This window comes from Atractosteus spatula, chromosome 12 (assembly GCF_055471065.1).
Source record: "Atractosteus spatula isolate fAtrSpa1 chromosome 12, fAtrSpa1.hap1, whole genome shotgun sequence".
NCBI lineage: Eukaryota > Metazoa > Chordata > Actinopteri > Semionotiformes > Lepisosteidae > Atractosteus > Atractosteus spatula.
In genome coordinates, this window is record NC_142717.1 from 28,327,009 (window position 1) to 28,352,948 (window position 25,940).

General features: G+C 36.5%; 1 protein-coding gene across 3 annotated transcripts in view; it reads right to left on the reverse strand.

The window, feature by feature from the left end:
• Positions 1-14,683, reverse strand: part of znf516 (zinc finger protein 516) — a 69,133-nt gene extending 54,450 nt beyond the window's left edge. The window contains exon 1 of one of the 3 annotated variants that reach the window (XM_088929110.1): positions 14,590-14,683. The gene's annotated coding sequence lies outside the window, so the exon portion shown is untranslated. Of the gene's footprint in view, positions 1-1,126; positions 1,174-10,878; positions 11,164-14,589 lie in introns of those variants that run through there. The other 2 variants (XM_088929109.1, XM_088929111.1) reach the window with 2 other exon arrangements.
• Positions 14,684-25,940: the final 11,257 nt, after the last annotated feature.

Below are 25,940 nucleotides of genomic sequence, written 5' to 3' on the forward strand. Positions count from 1 at the left end.
AGTTCTGGGGAACACCATGACATCAGACAAGCGAAGAGAAACAGAGCAGAGTTCTAGCCCTAATAGCTGCTAGCAGGGGTCTCCAGTCCTGCCCCTGCAGGCTCTCCAGGTTTCCATTTCACCTTAATAACCTAAATCAGCTTGTTACCGGTGACAACCGTTCTGAAACAATAACAAACCCGCAGACACAACAAATATCCAGGACCATCAAACACTTAACATGGTTTCTGCCATTTATGTTTGGAGACCGTCAAAATACAGCTGGGAAATGCCTCAGTTTCAAAGACAGGTGTTCACCAGTGCAATACTTTCCATGAAATAATCCCCAAATGCTGTGTACTTCTTACAGATTCAACCATTCCCATCTCTTCATGCAGGCTAACTTTTTTCTTCTGCTGAAAAGTTTGTAGTCGAGGTGATGTCTCCTAGCAATGGCCTTCTCTTTTTTTTTTTATTCATTTCTAAGACCAAAACAGAATCTAAGCACAAACAAAAAGGAAAAAAAGGATGACTGAATAATTGACACCTGATGATGACAATCATCTGTCACACGTGTCATATTAGAAAATGTGATCTAGCAAAATATCTCTCCATACGAACAACCACATGGTATTTTAGTCTCTTCCCAACTTCCTAAAATATTTTTTGGCTGTATTTAGTGCCCCGAACAAAAGATGATGTGCTGTGCCTGAGGATTGATAGTAACTTGAGAAACGTTACTGAGAAGGTACAGAAACCCAAAAGTGTTTTATTACATAATACTCCTAAAACACAACAAGGTAGGCACAAATTGAACTCTGGCTGTTTCTTTGACAGAGAGGGTCAGGAATAATCTTCATCTAGAATAACAAGTATGATGTGAAATACATTTAACAAGTTTAGGTGTCAAAGAAAATACTGGCCCAATCTGACTCTAAAACTGAACTACTACCCAGTTCATCTTCTTCTCTACCCAAAGTAAAAGTACATATTTTACACAAAAAAGAAAGCAAAGAAAGTAAGGCTTTCAAGTACATTATACACACTTGTTTAAAATCGTCCACAAAAATCTACCTCCTTCTCAGAAATCACAATCACTGAAGTACTATTTGAAAGAATAAAACATGTACTTTGAAAGTAGCGTTACCTTACTATCTCACAAAAGCAGATTTTCTAGCCTTGAATTTCCCAAAAGTGAACAGGACATAAATGAATTCTGCTCACACAAAGACCACCCTATCATAAACGAGTTTCTGCAGTACATCTGTAAAAAAAGGAGAACCTTGTGTTCCTATTTTTAAACATCCTGCCAAGACACTGTTTTCATTTAACACTGCATACTGTTGCTTTCACATACACACAGTTGAGCTGGAATAAAAAAAATGCTTCCTTTTTCTAGTAAAATTACAATGTTGCAAATTTAACAAAGAAACAGTCCCCTAGGCTCAGTAAAAATGAACTGATAGAAGGATTATGCAGAACAGGAAAAAGAGAATGAAACTTATCCAGGACATTGCGGGTCAAAGTCAGTCTGACTGTGTGAGACTGGCAAGCTCCGCCCTTGGCTATCTAGCATGTACTGTACATCTCAAGCTCCTGACACATTTTGCACACTGGACTTCCCTCAACTGGATTGTAAGGAGACAACTTAAAGATAACGGCACAAAACAAGCAAACTGTCTCATGATTTCACTGCACATTGAAAAAGTGTCTCTGCAGAGCTATGCACATTAGTGAACATGCAGTGTACTACAGATCAAAAACAGCTCAATCAAAATGACTTTGCAGTTACATGGTGTATCTCTCCAAACAATGGTTAGGTAAAGAGAGGATTAACCATGACATTTACTAATTGTGCAGATAACGTTTCATAGTGATACACTACTACACTATTACAGTGACACTTACTAGCACTGCTAGTATGTGTCACTGTAAGGATATCACACAATTCCAAAGTCAGGTTATAAAGTTACACAAAGAATGCCAAAGTTATACATAGGTGGCAGGTGCACAGGCTGTTCTTGGAAGTACAGCAGGATGAATAATTTAGAAGTACTTTAGAAGTCAGGAGGAAACAACAAGGACTCAACTCATATCTGAAGGACTTAGTATACTGTGTCTATAACATCAGGAGGCATGAAGCCCATATAAATCCTAAACCAACAGGTAAGCAACTATATGTTGCTGTGGCAAAATATGTAAGTTAACCTGAGAATTATCCATCAATAGCTAAACAAGCAGAACATTCATATAAAGGTCAAGGAGCTAGCCTCTTCATAGAAAAGTATCTTACGAAAAGAAGAAAGCACAAGCTGTGTACAAGTCTAATGCATTGTGTAGTCAGATGTCCCAAACACACTGATTTGTTTCTTAGAGAAATAAGAAGAAATGTCTAAATGAAAAGTTCATGCTAAGCTCTAGCAAACACAATTGAAGATCCATCATGGTTTTCTTTAGGTCTTTAGGGAATGCAACCTTTTGTGTGACTGTAGGGAAACAAAGCACAGGGAGGAAGGATTGTAGCTCTGGACAGGCCTTTACAATCCCCCAGCCTGCTTCCAAATGAAACATTCAATGCAGATCTGACGGAAGCCAAAATACATGCTTCCAGGAAACTATCTGAATACACTCAAACCTGCTTCAGGAAATGAGGGAAACAACAACATACTGACTGATGAATATGTTTGTCCACGTGTAAAAGAGATTTCTGACATTAAGTGTACTTAAAACTTTAAAAAGGAACATTACATTGCTTTCTTTGTGGGAGTAAATACTTAGTCTTTCACAGCCAACGCAAAGAAGCTGAGGCCCTTTAGTCATATTTTTTTTCAATAAAAGGGTTATCGTTGTATCTTTTTTAAAACTTCAAATAACACATATCTTAAGATCTGGTTTTGCTACCTTTAAAAAATATGGTGATAAAATATTGGGATTTTTTAATTGTACAATACAATCCAATTCTAAATCATTTTCTAAATCAATATCCACTGTGAAAAATACACATTTTAGCATAAAACATGATACAGGCTACAAGCATTAGTTTTTCTTTACTTGGGAGGGTTTTTCAATGTTGCGAATGGGCACTGGAATTATTTTTCTGATAAAAATTTAATGTTGATATCGTTAATATGAATATTGTTAACAGGAAATATTTTTATTAGTCTAGTTCACTTAATCTGAAACACTGTAATGTACATTGTAGTTGTATTGTGTAACTGTAGTTGCTCACAGGCTCATTACAAAAGCACATCCACAGATTTGGTATCAACCGCGTTTTTTATGGCAGTACTCCTGTAGGTAGCTCTCAGGATGTCTGTGTGAACTCGAGAGGAAGGCTCAAGATGGCACCAGGCTGAGACAAAAAGCACAGTTTAAGAATAGAAGGGGAAAGCTGGATTTGACAGTCTCATTGGCTTTCCACATGTCTGCTGACACGTGGATAGGGTCTAACACAACTGGTCATGCTCTTTTCCTACCGATCTGTACAAAGTACTGGATGTCCTGCACAGTGTCACCACAGTACTCCTGTTTAAAGCCCGTGCCTAGACACATAAAGCATGAGGATTCTGTGTCTGTAACCGCAGATGCATCACAGTCCGAGGACAACACCGTCAGCACATTGAATCATATATAATCCTCAGTCATCCTCTCCTCTCAAGTCATCACAAAAGTCAAGTGGTTTACATACTGTAGATCCACAGTAGAAAATATGCTTTCTCTGTTTGTTAAATGTAACCATACTGCAACTGTAATTTTTTAGTCACATCTTTAAATGAGAAAACTAGCATTAGACACCCCAGTCTATACCATGTTACCATAAGGCTTATATTTTTACAGTGGTGCTATTTGGTCATCTCTATGTAGAAGAAAGCAGATATAAAAGATGCTGATCATTAGGGTAGCTTGAACGGTGTGTCTACTGCACAATATTGTTATAAGGTAAAGACAAAAATGGCACTCTAACTACAAAATGGGCTGACACGACATTTTAGCAGAACCTTACAAAACTGAAATTTTAATATAGTCCCACCACATAGCATGACTCACTCAGAAAGTGCAAGTTACTTACTACGAAAAACAAAAGTTTAAGTTCAAATGAGTCGCTAAAAAATAAAAGAGTCATAATTTCAGTGCATTCAGAATTGACGATAATGCAAAATTTAGGGGATGTTACTGTGCTGCAGTTTTGACTTTTTTTAGCACATACGCTTTGCTAAAAGGATTGGAGGGGGGAAATTAGTCTTACATTAGACCTAAACTTAAATCCTACCAAATTGGGACAATATAGCCCATAATCCCTAATCAACCTAGAAAACGCTGGCTAACCAATCTCCTTTTAAGGCAACTGCATCTCCATAAATGTGGCAATTTGAACACACCGTGGCAAATCCCAGGCAGAATCCACTAATCCCAGTGATTACCAAATTAGTTTTCTTTTTCTAATTTTGCCAGATAGACCGCTTGATAGCCACCGAGCATGCTTTGTATCGATCCCAACAAAGAGATGACCTTAATAACAGGATTAAGCAGCCACATGTTAACCCTGCACGTAATTTCAAAGCAGTCAGAGACTGTTTGTCTGAGGAGCACACAAAGGGAAGGTAGAAGGCAAACACATCACATTCCAAAAACACAGTCATCTCTCATGAGCTCCCCATGTGGTGCTACTCATTTATAATTTAAGTGAAGAAAATAAGGCCGTTCTCAGCACATAAAAAACTTTCATTTTCATCAAGAAAACATACTGTTATTCAAATTAATGTAATATGTAAATTGAAAGCTCTGTTTCCAGGAGTGTCTGTCTTCTGGTTGTGTGCCTTACAAAAGAGTCAACCCTATTTTACATTTACAGAACCTGCAGAGTTCTTCCATGGTTTTGCATACAGAAGCTACACACAGCTGTTTTGTCAACTTAATGGTGACCCAATATTAGGAAATGTTCAAGCTCTCACACAAATAGCATAAAGAAAACATTACAGATCTTCAAGTAACTGAAAAGTGCTGAAAGGTGGAATTTTATTAAACTTTGTGAGTGACTCCTAGCTTTCTTTCTATATTTAACACTGCCTAATTGTTTTTAAAAAAGCAGGATGTTTATTTAAAGCTCTGACGAAAACATCTATTACAAACTAAGTCTTTCCAGAAAATAAAACAAGGACTTGTTCTCTAGGTCCCAGGCTGTAGATTCAGTACATGCTACATACTGTGTTTTTGCCAAAAAAGACAAGACATTTGAGGGAGTTAAAGGAACATACTTACAGTAAATTGCAAATAACGGTGATGTTTTTTCTGTTAACAGATGAGGGAACTGAAAGTCTATTCAGCTACAATGTGAGATTTGACACTCCTACACTGATACCCTGTCACAATAGCAGCCTTGTCTCTTTTGTTTTGAATGCTCCAAATGCATACATCCAACTATCCTTGTAAAAAAGTATGTCAAATTTGAATGAAAGGAAAATCACCTTTGAAAAACAAACTCCTGCAATTAAGTTCTATCGGGTGAGAAGGAGATGGGGAGGGAGTATTTGGGTTATTAAGGAAGAAAAGGTCACTCAACAGGTCTGGAACCCACAATACACCATTTACATTTCCAAATCAGAAAGGAAAAAATGTACAAAAAGCAGTAATCAAGTCAGTTCTTCAACTCCATCCTGTTTGTGCTGACACAGTTTACTAATATGGACTCTTGATGTCATTTTAACTGAAGGCAAACAGCTTTACTCTATTGGAGACCTCAAATACAAAAATGCTGGCTTATGTTTAATACAATATTAAGCATTTCTGTATTTATTTAAGCTTTAGCAGTGCCTGTTGAATTTGTGAAGCAGTGGGTTACATTTTCTCAAACATATTCTTTAAGTTGTTGCTGTAGAGTACTTCTTCCTCTTTTTGTTTTGTTAGAACCTAGTGTTTGTCCTGTTTTATAAATAAATCCATTTACATTGCTGGCTATTTTTTAACCTGATTGAGAGAAGTCATCCCACGTTCTCCAAAATATAAGAACTGCTAAATACCACTAAAAACAGGGATTGTCGGGCGTCCTTTTTCTTTGTAGCTCCCAGTGCGTCCTCTAACACTCCACCCTGTTGTAAAGAAGGCCACTTCTGTGAGCTTTCCACACCCAACTGCTGAATTATTTAAACCCTGGGTAAAGCTGATTTAATGTTATTGCCTTGCTTCGACTAGCAATTGCGCTCCTTTGCCAGCATCATATTATTTTTGTAAACTCGTAAACAACCCAGTCATTTGTAAATCCATTTAATTTTTCCAAGTTATCTATTCAGAACACACAAAACCCAAATTCTCCTTGACTCAAAATAGCTCCCACACACGGATTCCGATTAAAATCCTTGATCTTGGAGGACAGCAAGAGTGAGAAAATTTATGCGTAGAACTCATCCTGGTGGACAACAGCTCAGTTTGTCATCTGATTTTCCAAAACACTGCAAAAGACATCCTGTGAGATTCTATGTCTTGGTAGCATAAACATGAAGATTTTTCTCATTTACAAGACCTTCACCCTGTGAATACTACACAGCCAGGTGAAGAGAATCCTGATGTTTACTCTGTAAGATCTAACAGCATTTGACTTGGGAAAAAAAGCACTTCTTTAACTTTCTTACTCAGGTGTTGTTATGAACAAAAGGTTTCCTTTTCAATTAAACTGAGGACACACGCAAAAAAAACATTCAGGCAACTATAAAAAAGGAATCTGGCATTCCTGGATGAATGTTTGTTCTATCTTTGCAGGTAATAGAAAGAGAAATGTAAATGTGATTCAGACAAGGTATTCATGAAGAGGAAACAGTTGACGTGTACTGCAGTCAAAGTCACATTACACAAAGATACGTGTATGAGTAACACAGACCTTGCTCTGCATTTTCACACTGATTTTTGCGGCTGGGTTTATTACAAATTAAGATACAAAGGAAGCCCATAACAACAGCATGTCTAGTAAATACAGCATACTGTACTTAACAAAACTGAACTAATACAGCTACTCCTAATGCACAAATACTTCTTTAGCTGTAGTATCTGACTCATTAGTAGTTGCAGGTAGTGTACAGGAAGTGGTATCAGGTTGTATTTATTGTCTACTTACTTAAAATCATTCCACTGCTATCAATGCAGAATTACTCCTACATGTCAAAATACTTTTACCCATCATCTGTTACTTCCTTATTTTAATGCCCTCTGTTTCTCAACACAATGCCACTATGCGTTCTGGAACTAACTGACAGTGAAACATTAAAATCAGTCAAGTGAGATATCACCTGGGGAGGACTGGGGGATCTGAACTGATGTTGTTCTTGTGGATTTAATCATTTAGCTGCTGCAGTTATTTTCAGGTCTATGCTGGATAAATTAGACTGCTGCCAACTTTTGGGAAACCATGTTTGTTTGTTGTTTGTTTTTTTTCTTTCTAAGCTGCTGTTTTAATTTGGCTGTGAGTTGGAAATATAAGAAACTACAAAAATCCTGATATAACTTGGATACAGTCCATAAAAGACGTGTAAATTCAGTACCTACTGTATTGTTTGGATGAAGAGTTCCAAATATATTAAGCTATCATTTAATGTAACCTCACTGCAACTACATGACTGATTTGAAACTAAACCGTAATATTTCACATAATCTGAGATGATATATACCTTGTCATTTTTACTGCATTTATTACTGCTTTATTCTTTATTCTTTATTATTGCTTTAATACCACGTCACACTGAGCACCATTTAAGACATACAGCTCTAATTCATATCACTTAATATGGGGATTTATCATTCCATGTGCGACATTACATTGTCTAGAGTTCTTTTTTTGCCCATTTTGCTTCAAAATATTGCTTTTGTATTTTCGATATGCATAGAAATGTATGCAAAGCAAAGTCTTTCCTGCAGGCAGTGTAAGACCTGTTACATGTGAAGTCTGACATTTGGACTGAAGTCCTTGTTTTTAAAGAGGGTCTGTAAAGGCAGTGCTATCACAGTTTTCCAACTCACAAATTTAAGAGACTCATTTGTCTCTCAGGCCCCCTCCCAGTTCCTTCCTCAAAAATACTCAAGGAAAGAGTTCACTGGGAATTCAGTCTTCTGTCATGCCTTGTTGTCCATTCATAATATTATCCTGAGAAAGTCTACCAGATTTTAAGCAAGCATGAAGTAATATCCCAAGAGAAAACATGATGTAATATCAGGATGGCCTTAATAGTGCAGTCCCTGACACACAGGGAAAAAATAGAACCCCACTTCAGCTAACTAAGCCTAGTTAAACACTGGTTTCAAAATCATCTATTTTTTCCAAGTATAGAAGTTAATTTCATACTTCTAGTTTCTGAGTTATTTTTACTAATGCAGAGACTGTGATGCCTAATACTTTACTGCCCAACATCAGAGAGTTTCTACAAATGTTAAATGGCTTGTTGCACCTCCTCACAGTAAGGCTTTAAGAACTTGGTTAAAACACCAAAGCCACTTAGCATTTGATTAAAAAAAATATTTGTTCTACTCTGACTGTTTTAATCACGTATCCATGTAGTTCTAGAGTATATTTTAGTCACCAACTGCTTTTTTTATTTAAGAGATAATAATGTTTGTTGCAGCTAGTTTTGTCTTTATCAGACACTTGGTTACATATTCGACAGTGGAACTGTATAGTATCCAACTTGCATGTAAGGTATAAAGCAAAAAGATCTGAACATGCTACTATTTAAAACTCAAAAACAACTTCATGCCCATCATTAAGCATTACAACCCAGGCAGAACATTCAAAATCGAAATCCCTTAGTTCATGCTTATACCGTGATTTTTATAACACTTATACCTTGATAGCTGGTCAACGATTTCAAGATTGGTTTTCATTATGGGTCAGTCAGACTTGTAGTTAGTGTTAAATGTTAGGTCCCGCCCTTTTTAGATTTTAAATTTTAAGATGAAATTTTAAAAATAATGCTTGGAAGATGCAAAAATCAATACTCTAGAAGCCTAGAAAGGTTAAAAAACAGGCAAATATTGAATTTGCAATTCAAATATTGTCTCTTTAAAAAATGCCAATAACTGAATGCACAGCAGAGAGTATTGTGCAAAGTTGGTTGCAGAGGCGGTTCAATTTTTTTTTATCACAAATGAATACCGTCTCTGCAATGAGAACTGAAAATGAAAATAAAGTCGCATTCGGATATGATAAAATCTCTCTGAAAACTTGCTCAAAGTGAAGATCTCTAAACAAAATCCCAATTTCTTCACAAGAACCCAAAACAAAAGAAGAGAACACTTGTGGAGTTATTATTTTACAACGTCTGCCAGCACGTTTTGCGAAAAATTGTTGTAACTACATGTAGAGCACCTACTCCTTATACTTTAACAATAGTGAAAGGAGTAATTAAAAATTCGACGGAACCAGCGGTTTAATTCTGCATATTTAAGATGTCTGTTTATACTTTAACAGCTCAGGGCGCATTGTGCATTAACATTCTTCAGGGTTCATCTGGACAGCTTCCAAAGCGAATGATTAAACGTCACAAGCATTTTACCGATGCAGCCTAGCTGCGTTGTGAGAAGAGGGGGCCTGAGTTCTTCCAACGCAAAGACAATGAATCAATTTCCTGACGTCTCTCCAGGAGCCTCCTGAGTCCAAAACAATAACTTTTGACAATATACATATTAACCCCATTGTTTTACTGATACTCTTAATTTGACATCGCTTAAAACATGACTTAACCTAAATTACACCTCATTGCATTTAAAATTGTAATTTCTATAACAGTATATTTCTCCGAAAAAAAAACATTATTTATTCGAGATTTAGAATATGACCCCTCATATTCGGGGAGATCTTCCCCTTGAAAATCTTCCCCCTTCAAAAACAGTATATTAAGACATCTGTGAAAAATAAATGAAAAATCAGTGTACCCTTTTCACCAGAGAAATCTGTTATCCTAATGCTGCTCGCCTAAGCCTACGGTGGTATAATGGGTTTTCAGTCTGGTACAGTTTACTTTTCGTCGTTTTAGAATAGTGTAAAGTCATAAATTGATGTTGTGATACGCTAATTTTTGCGCTTGCTTACGGTTACACGCAGCTAAATAGCTGCTCACCAGTCTCCAGCTGTGTGGAAATAACCGGATTGAGCTCTCACCTGTTCACTTACGTCCGCACTCGTTAGTTCTGTATCTATTCCTGCCTTATCAGATTTTGCACCTGGTCAACATCATAGTGTAAAATATGTAGCGAATGGTTCTATGTTTAGTATAAGGTAGCAAGATGCCAGGAAGGGGACCAAGTACCCCAAAGTGCCAATTACGGAACGAAACTGCACGTTTTTAAACTAGCACGGTGAAGACATCTGATTATAGCCTACGTATTTTTTTAACTCGCGAAAACAAAGATCGACGTAGTTTAAAAAGTGCTGCAACTACAGTGACAACAGCCAAAAACAACAAAACAGTTTAGCAACAGTTTTTTTTCACTTCTGGGCACACTTTTGCATAACTGCTACAAGCACCATATTCCAGGAATAATATTACGTTATCGATACTGTTCCTCTTGTTGTTGTTATTATTAAACTGTGCGAATACATACAATACTATGTTTTTGTATATTATTAAAAGCTGTGAAGGCCCACACTTTAATTAATATTAATGAACCTTTGATATACTCAAATTAAGTTATTTACACAAGACATTCGAAAAGTCGATCACCTAATTTCATATGCATTTTCAGTATTTAAATACACACCCTTCATCCTCATCAAACGTAATCTCAGCACATCTGCAGGCACACATGAAACGAACAACAAAAAAGCCATAATTTTACTCAGATAATAACGTCACAGTGGCACTGCCACTCTTACATTCAAAATTATAAGTTAAAAATCTTAGAAATAACTCTCTTACCAACCTACGCCGAGTAACAAAGGGATCTGTACTTGCAGTATCCATGCAGCAGCTGAATCCAAAAAATTGAACATGAAATAAAAAAAACAACTCGAGCAATTTTTTTTAGATATTGGAGAGTCTTCAGCACTTCCTGAATACCCAAATCCTAAAACATTTTACGGTACTGTTTTCTGTATCCACTGGACGCTGAATTCCTGTGTTGTTTTTTTCTATCGGTACACCAAGGGTTAGAAGTTAGGTCGCTGTTGCCTGTTCACCCCCGCTGTTGCGCTACTTGTATTAACAGTAGGCTTCAGGGTGGCTGTGTGACGTCTCCTCAACAGGGAGACGAGGACAAGTCACTCGAAAAAAAAAAAGTTGCACAGTCCCAAGCCCCGCCTTTGATACCCGGGGACCGCAAACATTGAGCAGCCGTTGCCAGGTAAACGCTTGAGCAAGCCCTGCTACCAGCAAATCCGAAAACGAACCGAGAAAGGCCAGTGAGGTCTGGTTAGGACAGGGATATATTCATTTTAGTTTACATAAGGGCTTGAAACATTAAATAAAAACCGGATTGCATCACCTCCCCCTCCAACACCAAACGCACAACAACACGCATTTAGGAAATGTACATTCGAAGGAAAATGCCCAAATCATTTTTGTTGTCCAAACACTGATCTTGAGTTAAAGCCAACAAACTAAATGCTTACTAATAAGTTTGTTCCCTTATCACAAAGATGTTAATAAACTGTTCAGTACAAGTGACGGTTGGAATACAAAGTGAGATGTAAATAATTCAATGTAAATAATAACAATAACGTAATAAACTACACACAAAGCTGTGCTGCTTATTTCGACATACTGCAGTTTGTAAACATGTGTGTGTGTTTGGGGGGCACGCTACTGTTTTGTATCGATATCAACAACTGCTAAGAGTTAGGATTTAGTAAACACCGCACAATTAAATTTGGAAAACATCACAATACCGGTTTCGTTTTTACATCAACACCACAAGTGTGAGCTTTGTTAACAACGGCCAGTCTTTTGACAACAATGTTACAGAAAACATCTTTGATTTTGATAGACGAATAAGGTGTGTTCCTTCTGGAAACAAAAGCGTTACTTTATTTCTTTGAAGTGTTACGTGTGGCCACAAAGCAATTTTCCATAATTGTGTAGCTAACTTGAAGTCTCCTAGCCTTTTTTTTATAGGTGGCACTACTATGTGCAAAAACTGTTGAGCTTCACAGGCCCTGCGCTGTAAGAGGGTGATGTGAGAACAGTGCAGTGAGTAGCTGCCTTCCCTCACTGAATATGTCTATTGTATGAATGCAGATATGGCCTTTACAATTCACCGTTCTTTCCCTCGGCGGCAGTATTATTACAACAGCAAATGGAGCTCTGGAGAGAACAGCTCGCGTTTTGTCAAAGAAAATACAGTTTATAGGGTCAGACATGACCAGTTAGCTTTAACGTTTCACTTTTCATCTCTGTTTTTCCTCCAAGTCGTAAACAATTTCCGCCTTCCTCTAGAATGAACATGGATGGGGATTAATTGATTGCTTAAACGGATCTTAGTACAGAAATGTTTGTAGTGGCTGCTAACCCCCGTATTTCTTCAAAATACAATTCGTGATAAAGTAAGCAGTAAAAATTCAGTAGAAAAAAAGAGTAGCGAAAAGGACTTTCGACCATGTGTCCAACGAACAAATTAACTGTAAACTGTAACCCTCGCCTTGGCGTACCCCAATCGACAGGAGCCGTGAACATTAATTTTTCCTTAGTTTGTTGTCGTGAAAGGTATGAATAATCAATATGCTAACCGCCCTTCAGTGTAATGTGTTGTTTTAACTACGTACAATCTTTCATAACTACATTGATTTGCTGATGTACTATAAACAGTTGGAGTGTCATGCAGCATACAGGCACCACAGTGAAATAGCCGGCCCCGGATTGGTGGAAACATCTGTCACTCATTTCCCTGAGCTGTGTGTACTGTATTAGAGTGTCTTTACATTACACTTCATTCTCTCGTTGCTGTCGCGCACATCAATCACCAACTGAACAGACACACGTAGTGAATAAAAAATAATAAAGAGAGGTGATTACCGCACCATGCTTCGTTCCACCTCTAAATAACCTTTTTAACACCTAACGAAAATGAAAATCCTTTCCATTAATTACACTTGTGTTCCAAGCGAGTCCGATAATAAAAATGGCTATTTGACCTCCTTGACCTTTATTTGATCCTGTAGCTCTTTGAATTAAAAACATCTGAAGATGCGATATATCACTGCGGGCTTCTAAGTGTTACAGCAAGCTGCAATGTTATGTTTCGAAATGTATCTCGTTCGGCAGCTTGAAGAAAGCAGCGACCTATTTTTGTCTACCGAAAAACTGCCATGCAAACAGATGTTTATCTTGTAGTCTTCACTTGTCTCGTTCTTGCACTTGGGAAACCCCGAACTTTCAATAAATGTTAATGCTATTAATCCTGTATGCACTGGCAGGCTAAATCCACATTCTTCAACAAAAAGTTAGTCTGTAACACTATGCTAATATGCTTCAACTCCCACTGGCGTTTATTTGCATTACAAATTCCACAGGTTATAACAGTCCTTTCATTTCTCCTTCTATGAGAAAATACAATTAAGCGGACAATGAGCTATGTATAATAAAACCATCTGCACATATAAAGAACGACATTAAACTGTTCGTAAAAAAATACAGGAGGCAGTCAACAGCCTTCTCGGCATAGAGCCAGTGTTTCTTAAATATATTATTACGTCACTCAAGCAAATAATAGTAACAACATTCTCCGCCAGAAATTTATTTGCGGTTACACCTCATGAGCTTAAGCTCTTTTATCAAGAAACTGTCCTCACCCAGGGCACGGATCTTCCTTTCCCTCCCTAACGAACTTATCCAAAGACACATCATGCCTATCAACTATAGTGAGTCTTCACTTCACTATCGACCCCCCTTGCCGCCCCGCACCCTCCTCCATCCTCAGCACAATCACCGAGTCATTATCATTTTCTCAAACTCCGCTCACAATTATAGTTTTACAATGGAGAGCGCTTCCCGAGCCTTCAAACTCTTTCCCTCGTTTTACACGAGATTTCTGAAGCCCAGCGCTGACCTGGATATGATTTTAGACAATTGTAATTAAGACATACCCTTTGCTCCGACAGTCTTTGCCTCTGCCGTCAACATTTAAAACGATTCAAAGCCCGCAACTTCCTTAAAACGAGAAAGACTCACTGTCCGCTTCGTTTGATTCTATAGTTTTGCGCATAGAAGCATCAAGTAAGGTAACGCAATTAAAAATGTAACATCCAGCATTATATACACAACCTGAATCAATTACATTTGGACATCCTTAATAATTTAGAAAGGTGTCGTAGCCTTGATGCTTTATATTGTATCTTCCACAACAGTCAAACCATATATAAATGTTTACATATAATTTTTACTTTAAAGTGCTGCAAGCCCCTTCACTTCAGAATGGAAGGATACTGTCGCTACGCGAACTACAAAGCTTTGAAAAGGATTACTGCTAATGTATCCGGCACCGCAATATTAAAACGATCTATTCCTCCTAAAAGCAAAGTTTAATATTTTTTGTTGTACAGCTCCAAGTGGCACGAAATTACAGTAATATACCTGAGCAAACCATCTTGATGAAGCACGTTGCACATGAGCCCACGGGAGGAAGAGTTATCAGACCTACCTTTGTATATATTCAATATTTCAGAAAGGACAGACCGATAAAGAAAAAAAGCTGAAGGTGAAACCATGCGCTGTATGTAGAACTGCACATGATTGACTGAGCCGGCTCCATTATTCCAAAGGGGATTACTGTGAATCGGACGTAAATTTCCTGGCCGAAAAAAATGCAAGCTGCTCCTTTTCTAGCTGTAAACCTAGGCGACAAGAACAACCTCCTTAAACGTCGAATTGTAAGATGCGCGTCACAGGCTGATTTTGAGAGAAAGCCAACATTTATAAAGCATTGGTCTTGGTCGTGGTACACCTGAGTCAGTAATGGTTTCTCCCGTATTAAATGCATACACTATCTACTATTGTCTCATCAGCACAAAGTTCTTGCGATGCGGGGAAAGTCTGAACGTGTTAAGTGACAAAGAAGCGCAATTTATTACCTCATTTATTGAACACATTCGTTCTGATATCCCTGATTTTAGATATCCTTAGAAAGACTTGTGCTGCTTCAACATATTGTTTTACTTTGGTCTTTCTAAAGCACACAGGTTAATTTGGCTGATCTCTGCATCGTACGCATAACGTAATCGGTAGAGACACGAAACTGCAAGCAGATTAGGTCGAATATATAACAAGCTGGATCCCTATAAATTCATAGCTGAAGAGCGTCTGCACTCTACACAGACATCATGCCTAAATTGTTTACACAAAGTATTTATCGACACGCCAATCATTTGTCTCGGTCCAAAAATGCAGTGAAAAGCGATGTTCAAATTAAGAAAGTGAAAGATGCGCAGCCTATGGAAAACACAAAGGACGCTTTGAAAAAAAAAAACTTTTCCCCAAAGAGATAAGGACTGAGCCCAAAGACCGATAACATACATTAAAGGTGTGAGTCATGTTTTTTTTTCTGTATCATAATTAGTACAGGAATCTGGTCTTAACATTAATGCAAGCTGTAGACAGATCATAATATCATTTTTATTTCATTCTGTTTTCTAAGACACTCGAATAAATGTATTGAGCATCGGTACCTTTTAGAAGTTTGGATTCATATTGAGCTATTTTCTCCTGGGCAGAGCGATTAGTCATATTTAAAACGAATCCCGAGGCCGAAAGTTTTCATTTATTTTGGTTATTTTTTTTAATACAGCGACCGATTCTTCTTCTGTTGATGTCGAATACAGGCTATATTCAGATAGCGTGAAGGATGTATTTAGTTTTCGTTCAGTTTAGTTTCATACGCACCATTTGAAGGCACGGGTCTGATAATAAGAAAAAGGAGAGCCTGGGAACATTCAGATTCCAAGGCGATCAGCAGAACCCGTATATCTGAATGGTATCCATACTAAAGGTCGCGGGAGGTCTCCGCCTGCATGTGAGTGGGAATGGAATTCGAAGCAGATTTTCATTTTCCCGGTAAACACTGCGAGAGTCATTCATTGTAAATATCACCCGTCCAGTCCCGACTGCACATTTGCAACAATTGAGAATTATGCACTGTGTAATATGTATTTGAGATCAGTTTTTTTTTCTTTCAGCTATCTCTCTTCTAGGTCATGTTGTAGAAGTTCACCAGTATGCCGTTGTGAAGGATTCGGGCTAAGTGTGTTAGTCGTTAGAACATTTAAAGTTCGTAATGGCCAGCCGACCGTTTCATTCAGAGAAATCTCTCGCGATTCAATATCCCAGTCATTCCTAAGGAAAAAAAAACAGAATTGTGCTGATGGGAACTGGGGCTTCGGTGACACCTTTATTATTGGTGCAAAGTAAAATCTTTCAGAACAAACAAAATAAGACTGGGAACAAATACAATAATATAGCCAGATCACACAACAGATGACTGCATTAACAAATAGATCATTCATATTTTTGTCGAAGCCAGGCCTGAAGCACTAATATAAAGTATGTTGGATATTGTTATTGCTAAGTAAATGCCTTCAGGATATGATAATTCTTGGCTCAAACTATTTGGTAGTTTTTCTAACACTGAATTATTAATTTTATTATTAAATTCCCATTTTGTGATTGAATGGAAGATTAACAGTAACATTATATTCTTTCATTTTAATATAGGCTTTTGAATAATACATTGTCTTTACTGAAATCCCTTCTGAACAAAATCTTTTTTAACCATAGATCCATCCGTGGTCAATTATTTACCAATGACTAGAAAATGGAGTTTGCATTATTATTTTATGTATTTATTTGTCCAAGACCTTAAACACTTGCACTTCAGTGATTTGAGGCTACATTATGTTCGCATTCTGTCACCTTTGGTGATAAAAAAGGCACCTATTTAATATCTTACAGTCAATGAAAATAAATGTATAAAATCTTTCAGAGTGGATTTTAACAATACATGTTGTCCCTTTAACAAATGTATGCCCTGGTTCCCTTTTAAATCCCAATAAAGAGCTGTTGAAAGGTCTGGTTATTTGTTTCAGATAAGGACTTTTTCACTTACCATATCACTTAAGTTGAATTGTGGCATTGTAAGCAATTTTAGTGAAAAATAAACTGTAAAAAAACATAGGTAGAGTGAAAAGTCATTACATTAATTCTTCAACCTACTGTGTCGTCTGAGAAAAGACTTTGATTACGTAGGAAAAAGGTGACTCATTGTGTTGCACAATAATTTATCTTAACAAGCTATTACTCGCCTACTTCTCCAATCAATATGTGAGATACAAAATTAAATACACACATTTATGGCAAACAATATTCACACCCTCTGTAAAATACATACAGTAGCAATTGAATGAAACTTAATAAAATAATGATTTAATTAATGAGTGATTTGCAAACAGAGTTTGACCATAACTGATGCAATTTTCTATTTAAAAAATTGCAATGTTCCTGTGGATACAAAATATGCATTGTGAAACATCTAATTTATTAAGTAGATTTCACAACATTTTCTGCAACATGAATTGTACTGTCTTTAAAAAGTAAATTCTTCCACTGGGTTAATTAGCTTTTGGGAAAACTGGCCCTGTTGTGAGTGTGAGGAAGTGTGTGTCTGTGTGTGCCCTGTGATGGACTGGTGTCCTGTCCAGGGCGTATCTCGACTCACACCCATTGCTTGCCAGAATAGGCTCTGGCTCCCCTATGACCCTGTACTGGACAAAGTGGTCAGAAAATGGATGGATTAATTTTATCTAATTTTAATTTTATTAATCTGCCTGTAGACCAATGAATTCGAATTTCAGAATCTCATAAATCAACAGCTCACAATATAAACAACATGACTCTTGACTACCCTTTTTAATTGCAGGGCTACAACGGGATTGAAATATTCTGGACAGAGTTAAAGAGAACAGTAACTGTTTGCAGGAGCTGGAGGAAGTTGGCAAAAAACAAAATGGGCAGAAAGTTCACATATACAGTAATATGCCAAAATGTGATTAAAGACTTCCATCATTGGTAAACAGCAATGGGTTTTTAAAGGGGTAAAGACATTTTTTTTAAAGAAAATGGTGTAATACATTTACTTTATGTAACCATACTGTACTTTTGTCAGAGGCTGATATATCCGTTTTTCCAGATTCAGGATAGATATGACCTTCCCTGGACACACCTCAAAGGCATCAGTTTAATTTTTTTAAATTAATTTTGTGCAAGATTTGTTCCCAAAAATAATTTCTGTGGATTTTTGTTGTCTGCATCTTTTTTAAATCAAATGTCAGTTAATGACCATTTGTTTGAATAAATTTGCACACTGTCAGAAAAGGCTGTTTTCATCTTCAGTGATGTTTTAGTGCAATTTTTAGTGCAGCGTCACACAGTGTGATATGGCTTCCTTTCAGTCTTCAGCTGGGCACTGGGAATAATTATGTGTTGCTTGAACATGCTTCCTGAAAATGCTTCCTGAATAGTTCTGAAGAAAAATATTTCTGGAAGCAAATATTCCTGCTGTGTGCCAGGCTTTACTGTATGCAAGATACTTTCACATAATTTTTACAGATCAAGGACTTTAATTGTACAAATAAGATTTTTGAGCATTTATGCTGTGATATGGTTGTTCCTGCTGTACATACAACTTCTAAATTTCACACAACATAAAGTTTATCTGAGTATTGGTTTAAACAATAAATAGGTTTCTCCAGATTAGAAATATGATTATCTCCAGTCATAGGCTTGTATTAAGTCACAGCTAAAAGAACATTTTTAGGCTCAAACAGAGACTTCAGGGGTACTCAATTCAAAATCCTCAGAGACATTGACAATGTCATTCCAGTAGACTTCTTCAGCATAAACAGTGAAACACAAACCTGGGGACAAAAGTAGAAACTATGTGTAAGTGGATTTAAAACCAAGAACAGGATATAATTCCTTACCCAAAGGAGTGTGGGGGTGTGGGAGTATGGAACAAGTTATCTTGCCATTTTTTTGAAGGTGATAACCTGACTTATTTCAAAAACGATCTTGATGAGATCTTAGGATGAATTCCTTGGATGAGGTTGTCAAAGTAATGTAGTGCAAGTTAACAGACACAAGCAGTCAGTATCATCTGATTTCATTTTTATTAATCAAATATATCTCATCTTCTATAAGATCTTTGATTAAATGCTCTTCCAAACCAAGTTAGCTCATCTCACTCTCTTGTGGGTGCTGAGATTCTCTGTCATGTCTTTTTTATAACCTGGTGAATAACTGCAATGCCTTGATCAATGACTCCTATCATGCTCCTTCACGTCGAATACAACAGGCAGAATTCTAACTGGCTCTAACACTGACTCTGATGCTTAGGAGTACATCCTTCCACTATTGGTTTTTGAATGACACCTCAGATTCTTCCCTTGCCTTTCAAAAGCCTCCACAGCAGGAGCCCTTATTGGCATTACATCCAGCTGAACACGTCTTATTCCTTTGAAGTAGCAAGAACCACTGAATTGTGGCCTCTGGCAGAGGGAGTTACTTACATGGGGCAACACTTCTTCATTGGTATTGCCTGTTATTATATAAATTGAACCTTCTCTCTTACTTCCTCTTTCCTGTCACTTTGATTGCTTCCACTGTGACTCTGATCTCTGTTTGCCTTTGACCAGTATGGCTTTCATTCTTATGAGTCATCTCGAGTTCTTAAAAGAAACAGAAATGTCATTTCTTCCACATTGACCATCTGGAATCAGGCAATGACCATCAGCATTCATAATTCATTCAAAACTGAGCTTGAGATTACCAAAACCACATACCGACGCATAATATTTTCAACTGTACTGGGTAGTGGGCATATTAGTGAAGACGGGTCCGCCATTTCTTTGGAGAAGTTGACTTAAGCCCTTTAACTTCATTGTACTGCTGGAAGTTTTACTTCAATGAGTATTTGAGAAACTGCAGGCTGGTCCTTTCAATTTTAAAATTCACAATACTTTCAATCACAACAACCATAACAATAGTTCATTCTTTTTAACTATTGTTTTTATCTGAAATACAATTAATAGCTTTTAGTCATTTTACTTTTTCTTAAAAACATGATTATTTTTGGCACTTTGCTCGTGTTGTAGACTCATACTGATATTGATAGCTCTTATTAAATTGTAGATGCATCTGCCAATGCAAACAATTCATATCTAAATCAAAGACACATCTGGTCTCCCTGTGGTTTTCCCATATCCTTTCATGTCACACTTGTGATGTTTGTTCTCACATAACTGCTTCTCCTCTTTACCAGTGATTTCTCTGCTTAACCATCTTCTTTTCTATGAGTTCATAACTGGGTCTTCTACAGGATTGTTAAGCTTCTGGTAAATAAGCTTCCTGTAAGTGCTTTGAAATGCATGGCTCATGAACATCAGGTTTATCTCTCCACTTAGTCTACAAGTGCTTTGTAACATGCTATTCTACTAGTGTAGGTTGACAAGCTCCTAGACTAATGCCACTAGCTCTCTGTAATGGGCTTTGAAACGGTGGATGCAGTGCACTCTGCAAAATAAAAAAAAACTAGCAATTGCAAACTCACAGCTTCCAATTTTGAAAGACAAATTCCACCCCTTGTCTTGTTTGAAGCAGTATTTGGCACAGCAACAGCAGGGTTTGTGAATTTCAAACGTTGGAGTGCAAATAACAGTACAGTGTGAAGATCTCGACAAAGCAGATTCTTTCTGGCCTGTTTGTGTTTGCCACACTTCCTTGCTACCCCTTCAGTGATACTGCTGTACAGAACTCTGTAACACAACATAAGAGCTATAAAGAGTTATTGGGTGGGTCAGATCAATTTAACACCATGCTTCTCCATGTGTAGTTACAAGTCGTTAAATAAGTTAATTGTAATCTCTCTGAACTCCACTGATATTTTGTATTGCCCATAGCTGCATTTTAAGACCATTTTTCAAGATGTCTTCCTTTGTGCACAGTATTTTCACTACTAGGGGTGTGGTGTATCCCTCTGGGGTGCAGAAATGAGACTTAAAATATATATATAAATCTTTGATGCATTATTACAGTCTACATCCCTACACAGCGTTCAAGGTCCAAGAAAGATAAAAATATACTTCAGTCATGTACTGTAATAAAAATAAATGACAAACTCAGGATATTAACCATGGAAAGAAACACAACAGGAATATAATCTTCAAAGGAACAAGTAATATGAAAGAAAACACAACGTTTCAGCTGTGGAGCCTTCTTTGGGTGTGAGGAATATTATCCTATATTTTTCATATAGTATAGCAGCTACTTTCTTAGTTGGGATGGGACACTTATCATAATGCCTTCATGGAAAAGGAGCATAAACAATTATTTTGAGAGTTAGGAAAAGTAGGAAAATGAAATATCTGTTAAAGCTCTTCATACATGTGCAAACTATTACAGTATGGTTTACAATTGTGGCAATAATATTATCTCTCTGCATATCTCTGTATGCTAAAAACGTTTATATTTAAGTGACAATACACTGTACCTTCCCCTTTACCGGGCTTTGTGCCTAGTTAAGCAAAATGGGATGCTGGAGTTTTGAGGCTAATGCATTAATGAAATACTGTGACCCTGGGCAAATTCAGACCATGGACTGAATTTAGAAATGAAAAATTGCTTAAAAATTGTAGAGGGCTTTAGATTGATTTGCTTGCACAGATCAGCTCTTCCTTCACTTTGTCTTACAAGATGTGAAACACTGAACTTAAAAATTGTAGAGGGTTTTAGATTGATTTGCTCGCACTGATCAGCTCTTCCTTCACCTTGTCTTACTTTGTTACACCTACACCAAAGTAACACCTTATTACATTGAAAGTAACCAGCATAAATCTCATATTATTAGAGATTATCTAAGCAAATAAGTAATATTCATCATTGCCATCATCATACACCCACTGGTGACCTTGTTTTATTTTTCAATTACTGTACATCACTGAGCCCTAATTGATCTATTAATAGGATGAATTTGAACTCTTTAAGTGTTTTGAATTGTTTTAATTGTTCTAATCGTCCCGAAATGTTTTAACTTCTATGTTTCAAAAGGTAAGATCTTCAGCTTTTGAGTAGGAAATATTTTACTGAAAGGTTCCAACTGAGCATCTAATCCATCCAGTTTTCAATTAAGGAAAGAGCAGGGCAGGAATGAAGGTCAGCATGTGTGAGGACCCCCCCCCCCCCCCAGAACCAGGTTTACAACATGTGAACGTGTCATGTACAGCTTTTGTTTTATGTGAGAAAAAGCATACAGCCACGCTCTTACCTGTAGCCTAACTGCTGTGCTTCTGTAATGCCTGTACCACACAGAGTCTCCAAAATAGGCTGCACATATCATAGAGCAATTAAGAAATTAATTCTTGGGCAGCATATATCAGGGGAAATCTATATACGAGTTCTCTTTATGATTGGCATATAATGTATTCATTCTACTTCAGTTTTAATTCACTATGAACCATTTAAAGTGTGTCACTGCTTTCACATTACAAACTGGAATGCAGACAAAAGCAGAAAAATGCACGCAGTCATTCTATACCTTTTGGCTTTTTCAAAACAAATATCCTGTTTTTAAGCACCGATGCAGGAAGTGAGCATTGAGAACCCTGTAATGTCAGGTTTATTTTATCAGTGCATGGCTTTGGTTTACCTAGTTAATAACGGTTTACCATTCTATGTGAGGAGATGTTTTTCACCACTTGTTTGGTTACCATTATAAGTCCATGGTTTTTTTTTCACAACAACCCAGATAGTTCTTTCTGCTACAGTAAATGATGATAATGTGATAGGAGGCAGAGCTCCAACCAGCAAAAATACACAGCAAAGCCTTTTCAAGTGCCCTGTTCTTTTTTTGGAAAATATGTATAGTTTATCCTTATTACAGCACTTTTGTGCAGCATCTTCCAGTTGACTTACAAAAAGGGGAAAAAAAAGTCAAACATTTCAGTAGGAGGATATAATTGTGTTAGATTCCAAAGGATTCCCATTTCTGGTCCTCAGGGTCTGTGGTGCAGTAGGTTTTCTAGGTCCTTTTAAGCTGGGAGAAATAAATCAGTCCAAATAAGGTTTAATTGAATCAATTTAATCCTTCTCTGCAGGTTTTAAACTATTTATGACCAAAAAGACCAATAACACTGCTGAACACTGCAAAAGACCTGCTGAACACTGAACTTAAGCTGTACCCTTGGAATATACAGTATGCAAAATTTTTACAGGCAAATCAGGTCATTCACTCTGATATCATTATCATACCAAAATTATTTTTATCACTTGATCCTTTATGTTTCAGCTGAAAAAGGACTTACTATCTTCCTCCTCTTATGATCGTCCTTTATCCATTCCCAATTAAGCCACTTTGACACTGTAGTGGTAACATTAATTGATTGAATTTTTGATTTTTGCCATTTATTGATATTCTCCTATTGCATTATTGCATTTGATTTGTATTTCGATTTGTAATGTTAAATAATTGCCCTTATTGTAATTTAATTTTACAAGCCTCATACATCTCCCTGGATTAAGGATTCTGCTAATCAAATAAATAATTATAATATTAGTGTTGAGTGAAGGAAGTGAGATTAATCTTAAAAAAACATTTGAATCCAATGTCTGATTATGAAGTAACATAGAAAACATATTATTACAAGAAACAGGGTAAATAAACTCCTTAATTTATGGTCTTATTATATTTTTCATAAAGTGTCTTGCCATTTCTGCTTACTGAAACAAATATATAAACAAATGTAAGCCCCTATACAGAATATTTTGTTTTTTAATGTTTTCCAAATATTGTTTTTAGTCTACTTCATAATTAAAAATGTATAATTTCACATAATGGTTTTAATGTATCTGGAAATTGAAGGTGTTGAGATGTACTGTATACTGTACATAATCTATCATTTCTACAGTTAGATAATCTGTTGCACTTAAAGTATATTGATACATGTGGGTATGCTTTAGCCCAAAGCTCTATGCTTTTTTCCACTCTAAATAGTAAAATCCAATTTTAAAATAGGTCAGATTCTAGAGCCACAAATACAACATTAAAACATTTGTCATCAGTTGAGATATTTCTTGGCCCTCTCATCTGTAAATTTTCTTTAATGCTCTGAATTTCGGTGCACCTTGTACACAAATCCTTTTCTGTCTGTATTTTCTGAGTCAAAATCATAAGCAAGGTAACTATTTAATAATGAAATCCTATTAAGGCTTGGAAATCAAAATCCATCAATCACACATTCCTGACTCAAAAGCAGAAGTCACTGCCTTTCTGTTTTTAGTTCTATTTCTACCTTAGTAAATTAAGCAAGTTTGCAGATGATACCAAGCTGGGAGCAAAGATTGTAGAAGCTGCAAATGAAATTCAAAAATATTTAAACAAAATTCAAGATTGGACAAATACCTGGCAGGTGACATTTACTTTTGGCAAGTGCATACAGGTAGCAGAAACATAAACAAAAGTATAAATAAAAGATGTGAAACACTGAACTTGAAGAAACTTGACAATGAAAAAGACTGAGGTGTCATTTTTGTCTTCTAGACAATGTGTGGAAGCAATGAAAAATGCAAACAGGGAGGTAGGATGTATAGTTAAAATTGTAGAAATTAAATTAAGGGAAGTTCTATTAAAATTGGACAATGCACTAATAAGGCCTCGATTAGAATATTGTGTACACTTTTTACTGCATTGCTGCTCTGGAATCAGCCCAGACTGGACTGAACATAAAAGAGTTAATAAACAAGGGGGTGCTAGTATTCAGAATCCTTTTGAATAATTGGAACAAATAATGCTTTTGCAAAGTCAATCCAGTTAATTTCTTCAGAATCATGATTGAAACATGAACCAAAGCATACAAATGGAAACTGGGCAGGACCGGACTTAAAACTACAGTACAGGAGGCACTTCCTCGTACAAAAGGTTGGGAAAGTTTGTGACAAGATACCTAATCATCATGTTCTTAAAACACATCCAATGGCTAACTTCAGAAAAAGGAGGGATGATATCTTGACATCCTAGAAGATCCTGTAATTAGCCAGCTGATAGCAACTAACAAGCTAGCCTTTTCTCACCTGTTTCCTTCAAGGATAAATATAAAAAGCAGATATATTTTTGGGGGCCATTACTGAGGTTCTACCAGAAAACCATCACATGCCATGCTACAGATGAATATTTTCACCTCAGTCAGAGACTGAAGACAGCTTTTGGAGGTTTATGTAAAATAGCAAGAGAAGGAAAAAAAAAAGTTGTTGCATTATTTACAGTATCTATAAATATAAAAAGCACAGATATATCCGCAGCTTTGAAGAGAGAAAATAGACTGTTTTCTGACCAATTATTTTCACCAGTCTAGGCAAATTTACATCAAAGTAAATCATGCTGAACAGAGCACATTAGACAGGAACAGAAATTTAAACAACTCATATAGTAACTGATATAATAACAACATGACTGACAAAATGAACCATACTAAGAAATAACAATAATTGACATCACATAGAAAAAAGACAAAAACAATTTTAAAATTATTATTACAATTGTATTGACAATTCAATTAATAAAGTAAACAAATTCATTCAAATTCAAACAAATCTCTTCATTAATGACTAGAACACTAAGAATATTTTGTTAAGTAAATGAATAAATGAATGATGAAATGATCATTATAATTTGCCATTTGACAGCTTTAAAAGGTATTGAGAGACATTTTTTCAAATACAGAAAACAGGGTCAAACAATATTAAAGATTACTTTTGTAAGTTTAGAATTACACAATTTGCCCCCAGATAAATGAAAGGAAGATTATTATTTTTTTCAGTGAGCCGTACAGCAAGAAGGCAATAAAGATTGCGTCTTACAGTGGTGGGGTTTCAGAACTAATTTAAGAACATGATTGCCTATTCTCAATGGAGGTTTCATTTAACCAAGCCAATTTTCTTATTCATTTGACTCAT